The following is an 18,766-nucleotide window of genomic DNA, read 5'->3' on the forward strand; positions in this document are numbered from 1 at the left end:
GGCATCCGATCTCCGGCTCCTGCAGCATACCGACCCAGGCTCCCACACTAGAGAACACCTCCGTCTCCGCTCTGTCCCCCTTGGAGGCAGCCGCACCATCGTGGGCCTGGCCTAGCACCCTCAGTGCTCCAGACGAGCCTCCCCCCGGCCGGTGCATGCGGGCGGCTACAGGGGCGTATCTACCCCGTAGCTGCAGGTGACACCACCGGGCGGCGCCCCCCCCTTGGCTGCCGCCCCTGGCTAGTGCCATCCTGGCCAATGGGTAGATACGCCCCTGTGAGATAGACCCGCCCCTGCTGGAATGTGTAAGGAGGAGCCGAGGCTGCTGCCCAAGGAATGTGACAAGCAGAGTCCAGGTAAGTTACAGTACCTAGTGGGGAGGAGGGCATTTTATATTTTATACTAGGGGGGTGTTCTATAGTATGGAAGGAGGCATAAGAGTCTATACTATGGGGGTGGCATATTGGCACTACTACAGGGGGCACAGCATGGGGGGGCACTACTTTAAGGGGCAGAACTACAGGGGGCACTGTATATCAGCACCACTACAGGAGGCATTGCAAATGGGCACCACTACCGGAGGCATTGCATATGGGCACCACAATAGGGGGCATTGCATATGGTCACCACTACAGGGGGCTGCCCCATAGCTTTATTTTTACTTCACTTTAATCCGATATGGTCCCGCCTCCTCCCTGGAACACTTGGGGAGGGGGAGGAGCCATAGCACGCACGTGTTCCGGGCTCCCTGGCTATACGCTACTCCTCTGGCTGTAGCGTTGGGCTGCTACCCTGCTGGCTCGAGACACTTCACTGAGTTGAGCCATGAGGCTCAGCTCAATGCAGTGAATCATTCTGCCCATCCCTATCCGTCACCCGAAAGCACCAGTTATACAAGAAGGACCGCCCCTCTAGGCAGCCACGCCCCGCCCCCAATCACCTCCGTGTAGCTTTCATAGTGACCGACCTCTCTTATTCCCAAAAGTGTGGTGATTGGCAGCAGCGAGTGGCCAATCAGGCGGCACAAAGTAGGAAGGACGTATGTAAACTAACCATTAGCCACCTGAACATGCCGATCACAGCTTCATCACTAGATTAACAAACATAATAGTCTAGAAGTGTCCTCATAAATTTTAAACGGCGGCCATGTTCTTATAGCCTACCAGTCACAGCACAGGAGGCGGGGCCACGAGGGCTTTAGTTGCCATTTTCTCATAGACATTCCTGACAGAGCCGCGCCCAGGTAATGTGCTCTGTATATGTTATATTATTATTATTATTATTAGAGGAGAGAGGGGAGTGCACAGTGATATATGATGGGGATAACACAGTTCCCACCACACACTGATATGTGCTATTATTATTATTATTATATAGGGAAGAGGGTGCAGTGTTATTAGAGAACTAACACAGCTCCCAGAACGCACTATGTGGTATTATTAAACAGAGGATAGGTGACTGTACAATGATATATGAGGTGGAATAACACAGCTCCCAGAACACACTTATATGTGGTATTATTATAAAGAGGGAAAGGACTATACAATGATATATGCGGGGGAATAACACAGCTCCCAGCACTCACTGATATGTGATACTATTATTATATAGGGGGGAGGGAACTGTACAGTGATATATAAGGGGGAATAACATAGCTCCCAGCACACACTGATATGTGGTATTATTATTATTATATAGGGGATGGGGACTGTACCGTGATATATAAGGGGGAATAACATAGCTCCCAGCACACACTGATATGTGGTATTATTATTATTATATAGGGGATGGGGACTGTACCGTGATATATACGGGGGAATAACACTGCTCCCAGCACACACAGATATGTGGTAATATTATATAGGGGAGATCGGACTGTACAGTTATTATATGAGAGGGAGTAACACAGCTCCTGGCACACAGTGATATGTGGTATTAATATTATATAGGGCAGTGGGGACCGTACAATGATATATGAGGGGGAATAACAAAGCTCCTGGCACACACATACGCCGTATTGTTAATATATAGGGGTGAGGGGACTGTACAGTGATATGTGAGTGGGAATAACAGCTCCCGTCAAACACTGATATGTGATATTATTATTATATAAGGAAGAGGGAACCGTACAATAGTATATGAGGGGGAGTAACACAGCTCACGGCACACACTGATACGTGGTATTGTTATATAGGAAGGAGGGGACTCTTACATTTATATATGGGGAATAACACAACTCCCAGAACACACTGATATGTGGTATTATATTGGGTAGACGGGACCGTACAATAGTATTTGAGGGGGATAACACAGCTCCCGGCACACACTGGTATGTGGTATTATTATATAGGGAAGAGGGTACAGTGATATATGAGAGGAAGTAACACTGCTCCCAGGACACGCTTATATGTGGTATTATTATTATATAGGGGAGAGGGTACAGTGATATGACGGGAAATAGCACAGCTTCCAGCACACACTGATATATGGTATTATTGTATATGGGATGGGGACTGATATATGGTATTATTATATATGGGATGGGGTCTGTACAGTCATATATGAGGGAGAATAATACTGTTCTGACCACACACAGATTTGTTGTATTTTCTACTTCAGGGTCCATAGGGAGTCCACAGGGTTGACCTTGGGGTATAGCTGGATCTGGATCCACGGGCACCACGCAGTTAAAGCTTTAGCTCCAAGGATGCCCTGGGTCCATCCTCCTCTATAACCCGCACCCCGAGCAACAGGCACCTAAGTTTAAGTTGGTGCCCAGCCGGAGTCGGGTCACTGTTAACGCAGGGGGGCTGTTTAGCAGCCCCTAAGCTTCTTTGTATTTTATGAGTTTTTAGTTATTTATTAACTTTTAAAACTCGTCAGAGCGGAAGCGTCGGACTGTCCATGGGATGGCCAAGCTGCCGCTCCTACCCCCCGCCGGCGCCGCAACGCCAGTACAGATCTGGTGATTGCGACGGTACCCCAGAGTCTGTACTAGTCGGGCTCTGGGGGTATCCCTGGACTATTGCCGGGGAACAGGTAAGACGCGGGTCACCGCTTACGGTGACCCGCGCGTACATGCAGTCTCTGGCCTCCAGGCTCTGGGTACATACCGGAGGCGGCGGCGGCGGCGGCGGCCTCCCCCTCTCAGGAGGCATACCCCGCATGTCCACTAGACCACCAGGGAATAAAATGCCGGCAGCGGGAACCGGCGTCCAGGGGGTTAAATGCTAGCCAGGGGAGAGAGCCTTCCCTGTCTAGCGGCTCCTCAGCTCGCCTTTCCCCTCGGGTCTGACGTCGATGAGCTGCATCCTCCTGCGGCCACTCTTCCTCTGAGGTCTCCGGCGGCCAACTTTTTTCTAGTGGCAGCGCAGATCTCTCAGCGTGTGGTCCGGTCCCCCTGTACACCTCTCCCCTGCTAAAAGACAGTGTACATAGCACTATAGCCCTCCCAGACACTGAATCTGACATTGTAGTGACAAGGTGCAGTGAGTATTCTTCTGCATGGTATGTGACTTTTGCTAGTGGACTGTGCTTTATTTTATAAATACTGTCAGTCTATACCTATCCCTTTTTTCTTCTACAACCCTGGCAGGTGTGTGTGGGAGGGGCTCCTCTCTGATCTCACATATATAAATTCAAGTATTTGTGAGGTCTGTCACATACAGTTGCTTGCTACACGTTGCTATATCTGTGGATGGGTGTGTTGCACGCTTGTGGGTTTACCAGTTGTCCGCCCTTGTGCTTCCCAATTATTTATATATCTGTATATATTTATATTATGTCTGACAAGGAAGTAGAGCTCTCCGCTGCTCCCACTTTGTTCGCCTGCAGGCGCTGCGCTGATGAGGTGATTAAGGAGGATTTATCACAGGATAGGCTGTGTATGAGGTGCTTTCAGTTGCCTGGGCCCTCCAACTATGGGACAGGACCCTCCTTGGGCGGTGTTTTCCCAGGTGCTGGCCTCCATAGCGGATCGCCTGGCGGTTCCAGCCCCCAAATGAGGTTACCCCATACATCTATTCTGCCATCACAGGGTATCCCGCAATTATTGCAGTCTTCCCCTGGGCCCCAGGGGTGCCGTTATATGTGCAGCCTCCTTAGGTGGCTCAACAGTCGGTCGTCCCTTTTCAGGGACTCTCACAAGGGGGACAGCTACCCTGGGTGGATGTGTTTTCTAGTTCGGTACAGAGTTTAGCGGCTTCTTCTTCAGCTTTTCAATCTATGCTGAGGAGTAATATGCCCCGTAGGGCATCTAAACGCCCTATTGTGTCGTCCGGTCTAAGCAACTGTCAGACTCGGATGCGTCCTCAGATGAAAGTGAAGTGCCTGAGGACTCTGACTCGGATTCTCCTGTCTGGGAGGTGGAAACTAAGTATTCCATTAATGTAACAGCATTTGTACGGGTGGTGCGATCCATCCTTGATGTAGAGGATGATGCGCCGGCCCCTAAATCCAAATTCCCAGATTTCAAACAAACTAAAGTGAATTCAGCTGTTTTTCCTCTCGCTGACCAGTCGCCTAGTAAGAGGTTCCAGCCGCATCTAGCTACCCGTTTCCTGCAGGGTATTGCAAGAAGTGTGAATCTCCGCCTGCGGTGGATTCTCATGTTACCCGCTTGATCAAAAGTGCTACGCTCCCCTTACCCTCCATCTCCTCCCTAAAGGATTCTACGGACAGGATTGTGGAGACTTGCTTGAAGTCAATCTATTCTCTCTCGGGGGCTGTGGCCCGTCCGTCTGTCGCTATCTCCTGGGTAGCTAAGGCCATTGAGAGCTGGGCCAATGTACTTGAGGACAACCTAAATACTGAGGAAGCTCCTGAGGTCCAAAAAGCTCTGGTGGGTCAGATGAGAGATGCCGCTGCCTATATTGGCGAGGCGGCTTTGGATGCCAGTTTGCTAACCTCCAGAGTCTCGGCCGCAGCTGTGTCTGCCCGCCGCTCTTTGTGGTTACATTCTTGGAGGGTGGATGCCGATTCCAAGAAAGGCCTGGAGGCCTTGCCCTTCAATGGAGAGTTATTGTTTGGTCCTGATTTGGACAAAATTGTACACACACTGGCAAAGTCTAATGCTGCCCATATACCTGCACGATTTAAGTCCGATTGCACGATTTTTGATGAGTCATAAGATGGATCTTGTTAAATCGTGTATTATTTTAGTAAGATATGATCCGATGCGCGCTCCCGCAGCTCCTATAATCGGATCTTATGATTAGATGTGCAGCCCATCTGTTCCATCGTATCGTGTGCAGATCGTGCCGTTTATTTTGTTCATGCGATTCATCGTGCAGCAATTCAAGTCTTTACAATGAGTGTTTCCTTATGAGACTGTGAGACACAGGATCGATCTTATGACAGATCCTGTGCTAAGAAAAACAACAAACATGCTGCCGCGACTGCCAGGGAGCTCCAGAGAGTCAGAGGGAAATCGTATGATGAATCTGATCTTATGCTGGTCGTGTAGGTGTATGGCCAGCATAAGTCGGCTTTTCTGTCTTCAGCAACTGCGCCTTCCAAGACTAGGACATCTGGTTTTCGGTCCTTTCATGTTCAAGGGAAGTCCAAGGGTCAGTCCTTCCCCAGGCAAGCGGCTACTAAGGTGGCATCTAAACCTAAGAAGCAAGCCTGGAGTGTCATAACGTGATGTGTCCTGGACTACTTATAAACCTTACTTGTTATAAAGCTTGAAAAAGGCTACAGTGTAGCCGAAACGCATTGCTGCTCTTCTGTACAGGTTTCCTGAGAATTTCTCCTCAATTCCACGGTGCCCTCCATACAAGCTGGCGATGGTCTGCATTCATTAACGGGATCTCCCATGGTGGGGACTGAGATTAACCACCCACAGAGTGAGTCCATGTGATCCCAGGTTGGGAGTATTCTCTGCCGACGTTACACGGCGCCCTCCCTCAGAGACATTAGCGGCTCTTTGCACCAGCGGTCTCCAGCTGCCCCGTTAGCACCACACAACAGGAGGACGGGGACCAGTCATTGTCCCGAAGTTTCCACCAGCCGCTGCCGAACACTAGGCTGCTGCCGCTATCCTTTGCCACATAGAGAGCGGTGTGCCATCAGCGGTCTCCAGGTGCAATACGGGGACAGGGATCACTCGCTGTCCTGAAGCTACCGCTAGTCACTATCTACATGTGGCTGCTGCCGTTAGTCTGCCCCATCGGCTGCTCAGGATCAGAAATTGACCGCGAGTGTCACACAAAACATACAGCCTTTAGGTCACTGCCCTGCTTTTTTAGTCTTCATTGCTGATAGGCAGGACATTGGAGTCTCTTACGCACTGCTGTTATTTATTGAAGCTTATTTCAGGACTGTGATACAACAAAGAGGCACAAACAGCTAATATTACAACTGGACTGTTTGATTATATGGCTGGAGCAATATTGACTGCTAAACATCTGACCTAATCTACAGTGCATCATTCATTATTGTGACAGGCACCTATTATTTCTACTTCAGGGTCCATAGGGTATCCACAGGATACCTTGGGGTATAGGTGTGACGTCAGTCGCTGGGCACCATAGAGTTAAGCTTTTCAGCCTCCCAGGATGCACTAGGGTCCCCCTCCTATACCCCGCCCCCGAGCCAAGGCACCTCAGTTTAGTTTGGTGCCCGGCCGGAGTCGGGTGCACCTGTTGGAGTGGGGGCTAGAAGAGCCCCTAAAGCTTTCTTCAGTGCAGCTGTGGCTGCACATCTGGATGTACAGCATGGACAGTCAGTCCTGACGTCCATGCTGTCTTCCCTACACCCCTGCCGGTACCAGAACGCCGGTACCGATCCGGGGATGCTGGTGAGCATCTGGGGTCACAGCTAGCGGTGACCCCAGATGTTCCGGACCATGGCCGGATCCAAGGGGGACAAAGGTAAGCAGCGGGGTCCCGTGGTGGGTCCCCGCTGGTCACATGGTCCTAAGTCCCCAGGCAGGGGGCTCCCTGGGGACTGGCTGCAGCGTGGAGCCAGGCGACCAACCTGCGCTTTCCACTACCCCCTGGGACAGCGGACCGCAGCAGAGCGGTAGCGCTGCGGCGTCCCAGGGGTTAAATGCATGCCAGGGGAGCGCGCCTTCCCTGTCTCAAAGCCGGCGCCTCCCCCGCTGCACACAGCCCTCTCTGCACGCTGCCGACTGGTCCTGTGGCAGCGCTCCTCCCCCAGGCCAGCCTCCTCTCTGCTCCTCGGCGGCCATCTTCTCCAGAACGCACGGTGAACGCTGCTGGAAGCGCTGGACGGAAGCATCGTGGTCTGGGTCCCCCCGCATACCTCTCCTCCGCTGTGGTCAGGTCTGTGTCTGCAGCGCTGTGTCCTATCAGGCCCTGTGTCTGCGTAGTTGAGTGATCAGCGCTGTTAGTGCAGGAATTGATTTTCTTTGCATTGTATGTGACTGTGCTAGCGCTGCTGCCTGTAACTTTTCTCTAAACTGTCAGCTTTATTACTGTCCCTGTTCTTTCTGCTAAGCCCTTGCGGTGCGGTGCTGCAGGGTGGTCTCTCGCCTATTTAAGATATAATTGGTGAGGGAGGTCACATACGTGGTGCCATCATGTCCGAAAGTGATTTTCCCCTCCGGCTACAGTGTACTACGTGTAAAGTACCGTTAGCGAAGGGGGAGGGTAGCGCGGAGGGCATTTGCCGGCAGTGTTTGTCCATGGCGCGGCCTCTTACGGTTACAGCACCGGTACAGGAGCCGCCCTGGGCTTGTTTCGCTCAGGCGCTTACAGCCTTAGTGGGCCAGTTAGCTCCGCAGCCTGCGTTTACACCGATGGGTTTATCCCAGCAGTCAGTGGTGTCGTCACCCATGCAGGGTTTCCCACGACAATTGGTGGTACCCCACAGTCTCCCTATTTCCCCGCTCCCGGTTTCTCAGGAGCCAGCGTGGGTTAACTCCCTGACGAGTTCTGTACAGCACTTGTCGGATGTGTTGCAAGGGGAGTCTGTGATGCGGCCGCATAAACGGCCGGTGGCGTCTCTGTCGGCTCCTTATGAGGATGACGAGGGGACGTCTGATGATGGGGAGATTCTGGATCCTTACGATCAGGAACCTCTCCATACTAAGGACGCTGATGCTAAGTCCAAAGTATATATTCCTGGACTTATTCGGGCGGTCCGCACAGCCTTGGTGATTGAGGACGAAGTTCCCCCAGCGGCTAAATCTAAGTATGCCTTTTTCAAAGATGTGAAGGGCGATGCCACAGTCTTTTCTCTTTCGGGTCAGTTGGTGGACCATTTAGAGGAGGCGTGGAAACAGCCTGGCAAAAGATACCAGCCGCAGAGACGTCTGGCGGTGGCTTATCCGTTCGCGGATAATTATTTTGCAAAGTGGGAATCCCCTCCACAGGTGGATTCTCACGTGACCCGTCTTGTCCGTAGTGCCACATTGCCGATGCCATCTATGTCCTCCCTTAAGGATGCTACGGACCGCAAGGTGGAGATCTGCCTGAAGTCCGCTTATTCCCTTGCGGGGGGGGCAGCACGGCCGGCTATGGCCATTTGCTGGGTTGCTAGAGCGATGGAGCGCTGGGCGGATTCATTAGAGGCTTCTTTTGATTCCGACTGTCCGGCCGAACAGGCGGAGTTGATTGGTAATCTCCGTGATTCGGCCACTTATATCAACGAGGCGGCCCTAGACATTAGTACTCTGGTGTCTAGAATTTCTTCAGCAGCGGTGGCTGCTCGTCGCACCTTGTGGCTGCGATCCTGGAAGGCGGATGCAGATTCCAAAAAGGGTCTGGAGGCGTTGCCGTTTACCGGAGAAGTTCTCTTCGGTCCGGATCTGGATAAGATTGTGGCCACGCTGGCGGCAGCCAAATCGGCTTGTCTCCCGTCGGCCGCTACTCCTTCTGGTTCTGGACCATCGTCCTTTCGGTCATCTAGGGCCCAGGGCAGGCCCAAACCACAGTCGTTTCCTCGACAGGCTGGCCCTAAGAAATCGGCCAAGCCCCGGAAGCAGGCATGGAGTACCAGACGTCCGGCCCCCAAGCCAGATGACAAGCCTGCGGCCTGACGGTCCGGGCCTCCCTTTGGGGGATCCCAGGGTGGGAGGCCGCCTGCTGCAGTTCGCCCAGTGTTGGTCAGCCACTATGACAGACACTTGGGTTCTGGGGGTGGTTTCCCACGGATACGCCCTCTCCTTCCGGCACAGACCCCCGGCTCGATTCTTCACCACGGGTCTACCATCAGACCGGAACAAGGCTATGGAGCTGCGGAAGGTATTGCACACTATGCTCCAGGCTGGAGTTATAGTGCCTGTTCCATTCTCCCAGAGGGGCCAGGGTTTCTATTCAAATCTATTTTTGGTACAGAAACCCAATGGGTCGTATCGTCCGATTCTCAACCTCAAAGCACTCAACAAGTCTTTGCGGGTTCCGAAGTTTCGGATGGAGACCCTACGGTCCATCATTCTGGCGCTGGAACCTGGGGACTACATGGTGTCATTGGACATACAGGACGCTTACCTGCATGTCCCTATTCTTTTGCGCCATCAACAGTTCCTCAGGTTTGCAATCCGCAGCGACCACTTCCAGTTTCGGGCGTTACCTTTTGGCCTGGCGACAGCACCACGTGTTTTCACCAAGGTGATGGCGGTCATGGCGGCTTCTCTGCGGCTGCAGGGAGTCCGCATGTTGCCGTACTTGGACGACCTGTTATTGGTGGCAGGATCTCCAGAGCTCCTGTTACGCCACTTGGACCTGACCATTGCACTGCTGCAATGGCACGGCTGGCTAATCAACTGGCAGAAGTCCACTCTAATCCCGTCTCGGAGGATTCTGCATCTTGGAGCCTTATTGGACTCGGGACAGCAAAGGATCTTCGTGACGGAGGACAAGATCTCTGCCTTACAGTCAAGGGTGCGCAGTTGTCTGCACAGCCGCCGGGTGTCCCTACACTCGGCGATGAGGTTACTGGGCTCCATGGTGTCGGTGTTCGACATGGTGGAATACGCCCAGTTTCACTCCAGACCTCTGCAGCACCTGATCCTGTCCAAGTGGAACGGGCTGCCTCAGTCTCTGAAATTGTGATCACCCCGGAGGTTCGCCTGTCCCTTGTGTGGTGGTTACAGACGACCCACCTCAACAAGGGGACGTCCGTTCTGGGTTCCAAATTGGGTCCTGTTGACAACAGACGCCAGTCTTCGGGGCTGGGGAGCAGTTTCGGGTCCACACTTGTTCCAGGGCAGGTGGACGCCGACAGAAGCGGAGCTTCCAATAAATATCTTGGAACTCTGTGCGGTCTTCAATGCTCTCCAGCAGGCACATCGGTTTCTCCAGGGTCACCTGGTGCAGGTCCAGTCGGACAATGCTACCACCGTGGCCTACATAAACAGGCAAGGAGGAACTCGCAGTCGGGCGGCTCTCGTAGACTTCTCTCGGATCCTGGTTTGGGCGGAGCGCAATCTTCCGGCCATATCAGCGGTCTTCATCCCGGGAGTGCTAAATTGGGAGGCGGACTTTCTAAGTCGCCAGGACGTTCATCCGGGGGAATGGTCCCTGCACCCTGACGTTTTTCAACTACTGGTGGACAGGTGGGGTCTTCCAGAGATCGACCTCATGGCGTCCCGGCACAACAACAAGTTGCCGGTGTACGGGTCTCGCACAAGAGACGAAGGGGCGTCTCTGGTGGATGCTCTGTCCGTCCGGTGGACGTTCCGGTTCGCATACCTGTTCCCTCCGGTCTCCCTTCTTCCACGGGTAATCCGGAAATTCAAACAGGAAGGAGGGACGCTCCTGTTGTTAGCTCCCGCGTGGCCCAGACGGCACTGGTTCTCAGACCTTCAGGGTCTGTCAGTGGACAGTCCTCTGCGGTTGCCGCTACGACCGGACCTTCTGTCTCAGGGTCCTTGTCTTCACCCGGACCTGACTCGGCTGTCTTTGACGGCGTGGCTGTTGAGACGGCCATGCTGAGGTCCCGGGGGTTTTCCAGCTCTGTGGTGCGTACCATGTTGCGAGCTCGGAAACCGTCTTCCGCGAGGATATACCATCGCGTGCGGCATACGTTCTTCCAGTGGTGTGTCGACCGAGAGGTTATGCACCGCGGGAATTTTTTGTCTGTCTCGGATTCTCGCCTTCCTGCAAGTGGGACTAGATCATGGGCTTCGCCTTGCTTCTTTGAAGGTACAGGTTTCGGCCCTATCTGTCTGGTTTCACCGTAGGATTGCTACAATCCCGGATGTGCGCACCTTTATGCAAGGTGTTCTCCGCATTCAGCCGCCCTTTGTTCCACCTGTGGCGCCTTGGGATTTGGCTGTGGTCCTGAGGGCTCTCCAAGGACCGCCGTTTGAACCACTGGGCTCAGTGGATCTTAAATGGCTAACAGCTAAGACTGTTTTCCTTCTGGCCATTGCTTCGGCCAGACGTGTTTCTGAGTTAGGGGCTCTTTCTTGTAGACCCCCTTTCTTGGTTTTTCATGGGAACAGGGCAGTGCTCCGCACTCGGCCCGAGTTTCTTCCCAAAGTTGTTTCCCAGTTTCATGTTAACGAGGAAATCGTTGTTCCGGCCTTTAACTCACCGGGTCTTTCCGTGGGTGAGGCCTCTTTGGATGTTGAGCGGGCCTTAAGGACTTATGTTGACCGCACTTCTTCGTTTAGGAAGTCGGACGCTTTGTTTGTCCTCTATGGCTTCTGTAAAAAGGGTTGGCCTGCTTCAAAGCAAACTTTGGCAGCCTGGATCCGTATGGCTATTTCTGAAGCTTATCTTCATGAAGGCCTACCGGTTCCTCCTTCTCTGAAGGCTCATTCCACTAGGTCTGTGGGTCCTTCGTGGGCAGCTCGACGTGTTGCCTCGGCAGTTCAGATCTGCAAGGCTGCTACGTGGTCCTCTGTCCATACCTTCGTGAGGTATTACAGGTTTGACACCTTCGCCTCTCAGGATGCTTCCTTCGGGCGGCGGATTCTCCTTTCTGCACAGGAGCGTCCCCACCCTTAAAGGATACTGCTTTGGGACATCCCCAAGGTATCCTGTGGATACCCTATGGACCCTGAAGTAGAAAATATGAGATATGGTAAGAACTTACCCTTGTTATCTCTATTTCTACGAAGTCCATAGGGTTCCACAGGACTCCCGCCCTGTCGCACCTGTGCTGCAGATGGGCTTTGCTCTGGTCACCGGTTTTCCGTCTCCCTCTGGTGAGAATGTGATTCTTGTATGTGTCCAGATCTTTTTTCTCTCTCTTCCTTCTCCTCCTCCGGCCTATGGCTTGATAACTAACTGAGGTGCCTTGACTCGGGGGTGGGGTATAGGAGGGGGACCCTAGTGCATCCTGGGAGGCTGAAAAGCTTAACTCTATGGTGCCCAGCGACTGACGTCACACCTATACCCCAAGGTATCCTGTGGATCCCTATGGACTTCGTAGAAATAGAGATAACAAGGGTAAGTTCTTACCATATCTCATATTATTCTAAATATAGGGAGAATATTGGTATTGACTCCAGTTATTTAAACTGATTTATCCAGGAATCCTGTTTTTAACCATGTATTTTACTATTTTTTGATACATTACAGCTGCATTGTGTCTGCAACTAGTTTTTTTGTTGCAAATTGTTTCTGGATATTGAGATATAGGACCTTATTCAGAGTCGGTCGCAAGCGCCGATGCGCTCATTACCGACTCGATGGTTTGGCCTGCGCACGCGCAGCGGCCTCACTGCACGTGCGCAAGCCCCTGAGCGACAGAGAAACTCTGTTGCTCCGGAGCTCGCTACCAAAGGGGCGGCTGTCGATGTTGATCGACAGCTTGCCCCGTTTGGTAGGCGGGCCGGGGGGTGGTTTCCAAAACTGAGGCGTTCCTTTACGAACGCCTACCGTTTTGTGGGCGGCCGCACTGACATCATCAGTGATGTCAGTGGGGAGCTTCCTGCTCCATCAGAGCAGAAAGCTCCCTGGGGCTTACGAGTGCCCAGACCCAACCTTAGGGTCTGGTCGTAAGCCCCGATGGTCGCGATGGTGATCACCATCGCGACCATCAACCTGGTCGGTCGTTAAGCTGTGGGTGGTAACCCACAGCTTAACGATCGACAAGGAGGCGGCCATTCAGGATGCAAGCGGCCTCCCTGATTCAGTGCGACCGCTTGCAGCTAACGAGCGCCTCTGAATGAGGTCCATAATCTCTGGGAGTCTGATCAACGCCACCTATGGGTTGATACTTTCATGCTAATTCTGTATGTCTTTGTATAACATGCATGATTGAATAGTTTTTCATCATTGATGCATATGCATTTATTTTTATATGTGTTTCTATTGTAAATTTAATATGTTATACCCTTTGTTATTTTTTAGAGAATACATTTCTTATTTGTATATTGTTTGTACCCTATGTTCTTGCATTTACACCAGAAGCGCAGTTTCTTCTATATTGTGTGGTTTTTATCAGTGAGGTTGGCAATACCTCCTTTTCACTGCTGCACTGGTGTGTGATACCCCTGTTTTGATTAGCGCTAGGTATTTTGGTTGTGCTTGTTATAAAGGATAATTAAATAATTCACACAAATACAGATTCTAAAATAAATTACAATGCTTTTACTTAAAGACAGCTTAATTATACATGTATTTTGCCAGTGCAGGCTCACAACAAGAACATATTATTATTATTATTATTATTATTATTATTATTATTATTATTGTTGTTGTTGTTTCAGCAGCAGTAGGGAATACTTGTAAAATAAATTTGAGACACCCAGTGCAGAATACCAGTCAGCCAATTTCATACATACGTACGGCAAAAGTCACCCGGCACCCTCAGACCCTCGTGTGCTCTCTCTTCTGTTCTCCAACTGCCTCCCCCCTCTGTCTCTGGTCAATACTTTAAACTCTAATTTGTCCATACCTCCAATAAATCCAAAATGGCGAATATTAATTTATTTAATATTCGTACGTGCTAGTCCCTTATTGGTTATGAGTATTTTAACCATAATATTGACACTATTCTGTGTTATCTTTTTGTTCCCGTGTAGAATTCTCATATAATTGCCCCTTTAGCCTTCAGCTGCTTATTGCAGACAAATGCTATCTTGATTTAACTCTTTTTGTTTATAAAATTCCTGAGACTTGCTGTCTACCATTGTGCACACACTGACACATTTTAAACCCATAATACTTATTGCTAAAATAATGGCTACAGCAGTTTTAACCTATACATATCTCCGCAGTTAATCACACCTGTATAGAAATAAACACTAATCTCTATATACTTTTTAATACATCATTTAACGTACCTTTAGCTAAAATATTAAACAAAATGGCTGTTGCATCAGACACACACACCTGTTTACTTTAGAGAGGAAGGGAAGGCCTTATCCTCTCTAGTCCTGAGGTCATTCGACAAATGCGGCCTTCTACAACTCACACAACTATACAAATATAATCTCAATAATTTCTATATGCTATTAATTGCAATGCAGGAAATAATCATATACATAAACATGCATATATTCGTGAATTGCTGAAGGAACATGTCCATCCACTTATTCCTGCGTTATCAAGTGCTAGATGCCCTGCTTCCAGACCGGAGGATAAACCATCTGCCTGATGGGACCGGCCTCCCTCTGGGGGATCCCAAGGTGGGAGGCTGACTGCTTCTATTTGCCCAGTGCTGGTACAACACCACCACCACGGATGCCTGGGTACGAGAAGTGGTCTCTTGGGGGTACGCCCTCTCCTTTCATCACAGGCTTCCCCACCAGTTTTTCTGTACAGGTCCTCCTTCGAACGAAGCCATGGCCCTGCAGATTCATTAGGCCATAGAGTCCTTCCTGCGAGCAGGGTATTCCAGTCCTGCCTTCCCAATGCTCCCAGGTTATTACTCTGTTTCTGGTTCAGAAACCCAATGGGTCTCATCGGCCTATTCTCAACTTGAAATCTTTAAACAAGTTCCTCAGAGTGCCCAAATTCAGGATGGAAACTTTGCGATACATCATTCTGACTATAGAACCTGGAGACTACATGTTTCCCTGGACATCCAGGATGCATACTTTCATGTTCCTATAGCGCCTTCACACCAGCAGTATCTGCGGTTTGCAGGACCACTTCCAGTTTCAGGCTCTACCCTTTGACCTCTCCACGGCCCCAAGGGTATTCACCAAGATTATGGCAATCATGGCTGCCCATCTTTGGAGCAACGGTATACGGCTTCTTCCATATCTAGACGACTCTTGCTACTGGCATGTTCTCCGGAGGTACTCCTTTCGGCTGGTGAGGCTTTTTTAGATGTGGTCCGTGCTCTCAGAATTTATGTGGACCGGACTAGTTCTGTTCGGAAGTTGGATTCCTTGTTTGTCCTCTTTGTTGGCCGGCCAACCCCTCTTGTGAAAACCAAACAAACTTTGGCCCGTTGGCTTCGTTTTGTTATTTGTGAGGCTTATACACAGGAGGGTTTGCCTGTTCCAGCCTCTGTTAAGGCTCATTCCACTCTGTGGGCAGCTCGCCGTGGCGCCTCGGTTGTGCAGCTGTGTAAGGCGGCCACGTAGTCTTGGACCTTTCTAAGGTTCTATGTCTTTGACACCTTCGCCTCTCAGGATGCTTCCTTTAGGTGCCGGATTCTCCTTTCAGCACAGGACCGCCCCCGCCCTTAGTTGGACTGATTTGGGACTTCCCCATGGTGAACCCTGTGGACCCCCTATGAACCTTGAAGTAGAAAACAAAATATATGGTGAGAACTTACCTTTGTTATCTCTGTTTCTGCGAAGTCCACAGGGCGCCCGCCCTGATGCACCTGGCTTCATATGGGCTGTGTGACTGATCACCGGTTTTCCGTCTCCCTTTCTGTGAGTATGGTTCTTGTGTGTTCCAGTCTTCCTTCACTCTGATTGTTCCTCCTCCGGCCTTGGCTACTTACCGACTGAGGTGCCTGTGGCTCGGGGGCGGGCTAAAGGGGAGGGTTGACCCAGAGCATCCTGGGAGCTAAAGCTTTAACTGCGTGATGCCCGTGGATCCAGATCCAGCTATATCCCAGCTATAAGTCAACCCTGTGGACCCTATGGACTTAGTAGAAATAGAGATAACAAAGGTTCTTACCATATCTCTTGTTGTTGTTGTTATTATTATTATATAGAGGGGGGCAACTGTACAGTGATATATGAGAGCATATAACACAGCTCCCAGCACATACTGATATGTGGTATTATGGGAGAGGGGACTGTACAATAACATTTGATGGGGAATATCACAGCTCATGGCACACACTGCTATGTGTTATTTTTATTTTATAGAGGAGAGGGGACTGTACAGTAATATATGATGGAGAATAACACAGCTCACATCATACTTGTGATAAGTGGTATTATTATATAGGGGAGAGGGGACTGTACAGTGATATGAGGGAGAATAACACAGCTCCCAGCACAAACTTATATGTGTAAATAATATTATTATACATGGGGAGAGTGGACTGTGCAGTGATATATGTGTGGGAATAACACAGTTCCCAGCACACACTACTATATGGTATTATATAGGAAGCAGGGGACCGTTCAGTGGTCTTGATTCAGCACAGATCACAACTGCGATCGTAGCTGTGATTACGGACGAGGTGAAACTAGGACAATATGCTAGTGCTTGCAAAAGCTCAGCCGCCATAAAGACACCCACTTCTGCTTTCTCACATGCGTTCTACCTCGCAATCCAGCATAAACATCGACGGAGATCGGCCCCTTATGTACAATTACATAAAATCATACCCTACGCAGAAACTGCAAGACTCATCGCACGTAGTGTGTACTCAAGCTATGTTTGCCATCACAGTGGCTAATTTATGCATGCCCATGAAATGGCTTCTAAACGGACGGGCACGGCCGTCACCACCCCAAAATACTCACATCCTGTCGCTCACTCTGCGATGGATTTCTCTTTGAGTTAGTAATTGCAGTGCCATCGCCGCACATGTGTGGTGTATACGCATGCGCAGTAACTTTTGCTCAATCTGCGTATGCTGTTACAATTGTGATTCGTGCTAAATCAGGCCCAGCATTTTATGAAGGGGAATAACACAGCTCCTTGCACACACTGATATTTGGTATTAATATTATGTAGGGGAGAGGGGACCGTACAGTAATATATGAGGACGAATAACACAGTTCCCTGCACTCACTGATATGTGGTATTATTATTATTATATAGGGGAGAGGGGACTGTACAGTGATATATGATGGGGGAATAACACAGTTCCCTGCACTCACTAATATGTGGTATTATTATTATATAGGGAGAGGGGACCATACAGTAATACACAGGCTCTCAAACTCGGACCTCAGGACCCCAAACAGTGCATGTTTTCCAGATCTCACAAAATCACAAGTGGATCTTTTAAAATTTGTCAATGAGTAATGAACACACCTGTGCACCTGCTGGGTGACCTGCAAAACGTGAACTCTGTGAGGTCCTGAGGACCGAATTTGAGAACCACTGCAGTATGATATGTGGTGTTGTTATTATATAGAGGATGGAACTGTACAGTGATATATGAGGGGGAATATCACAGCTCCCAGCACACACTGATATGTGGTATTATTATTATATAGGGGAGAGGGGACCGTACAGTGATATATGAGGGGGGAATAACACAGCTAACGACACACACTGATATGTGGTATTATTATTATATAGGGAGAGGGGACTGTACAGTGATGATATATGTGGGGGGAATAACACAGCTCCCAGCACACACTGATATATGGTATTACTATCAGCGTTCTCCCCAGGCTGTTTTTTTGCGGGTGCACCACCCGGCACTTTGGGAGCCTGCAAGTGGGGTCAGTATCTGAAAGCTATATAAATAGGACCAGATCCTACAGACTTTGCAGCTTTTTCATAATCAGTTGACTGGGCCTCTTAATAATAAGAGGAGAATTTATATATAAAATGTTATTTCAAGTTTAAATCATTATAAGGTCAGGGTTTAAAACATTTTATTATTGCGAAGGCCTCCACCCGGCTACTTCTCGATGCCACCCGGCTAGAATTATTATACATGGGGAATAACACAACTCCAAGAACACACTGATATGTGGTATTATTATTATATAGGGGAGACGGGACCGTACAATAGTATGTGAGGGGGAATAACACAGCTCCCGGCACACACTGATATGTGGTATTATTATTTATTTATTAACAGTTTCTTATATAGCGCAGCATATTCTGTTGCGCTTTACAATTGTAAGCATTAATAGAAAAAAACTGGGTAATAACAGACAGATATATAGGTGGGAAGGCCCTGCTCGCAAGCTTAAGGAAGAGGGTACAGTGTTGTATGAGAGGAAGTAACACTGCTCCCAGAACACACTGATATATGATATTATTATCATATAGAGGAGAGGGGACTTAGGGCCTGATTCAGACCCGCTCGCTAAGCCGCGATTGTCGCCCGTATGCAGCAATATACGCATGCGTGAACCAGTCACTGCGATCGGGAAACGATCGCTCTCTAGTACATTTCAACACTGCTAGTTTGACAGAATGGGGTGTGTGTGGATGGTGGCTGGGGCAGGCCTGTGTAAACGGGGAGTGCTTGCACTAGCACAGACGTGGCTGGGCGTTTTTACACCAACTAAATGGTGTCCATAATTACAAAGGAGCGTCATTGTACATGTCACCTGGTGTGTTTTTTGTCTCAAACACTCCTAGGGTCTAGGAGCGTGCAGCTCCGATGACTCTCGATGTTACCGATGGTCTTATTCACTTCCTGGAGATGACATGTGCTGCAAAAGTAATGGGGGCGGAATTACTCTAGTTTGCAATTACTTAGTCACCACACGCTAACACATAGTGCTCCATACAGT

The 18,766-nt window shown here is 49.9% G+C and overlaps 1 protein-coding gene across 1 annotated transcript in view; it reads left to right on the plus strand.

The window, feature by feature from the left end:
- The first annotated feature begins 1,190 nt into the window (after positions 1-1,190).
- LOC148500746 (uncharacterized) overlaps positions 1,191-18,766 on the plus strand; it is a 30,317-nt gene continuing 12,741 nt past the window's right edge. The window contains exon 1 of the mRNA XM_088451353.1: positions 1,191-1,243. The gene's annotated coding sequence lies outside the window, so the exon portion shown is untranslated. The remainder of the gene's footprint in view (positions 1,244-18,766) is intronic.

The sequence above is a fragment of the Taudactylus pleione genome, unplaced genomic scaffold (assembly GCF_031769625.1).
Source record: "Taudactylus pleione unplaced genomic scaffold, aTauple2 ptg000547l, whole genome shotgun sequence".
NCBI classification, from domain to species: Eukaryota; Metazoa; Chordata; class Amphibia; order Anura; family Myobatrachidae; genus Taudactylus; species Taudactylus pleione.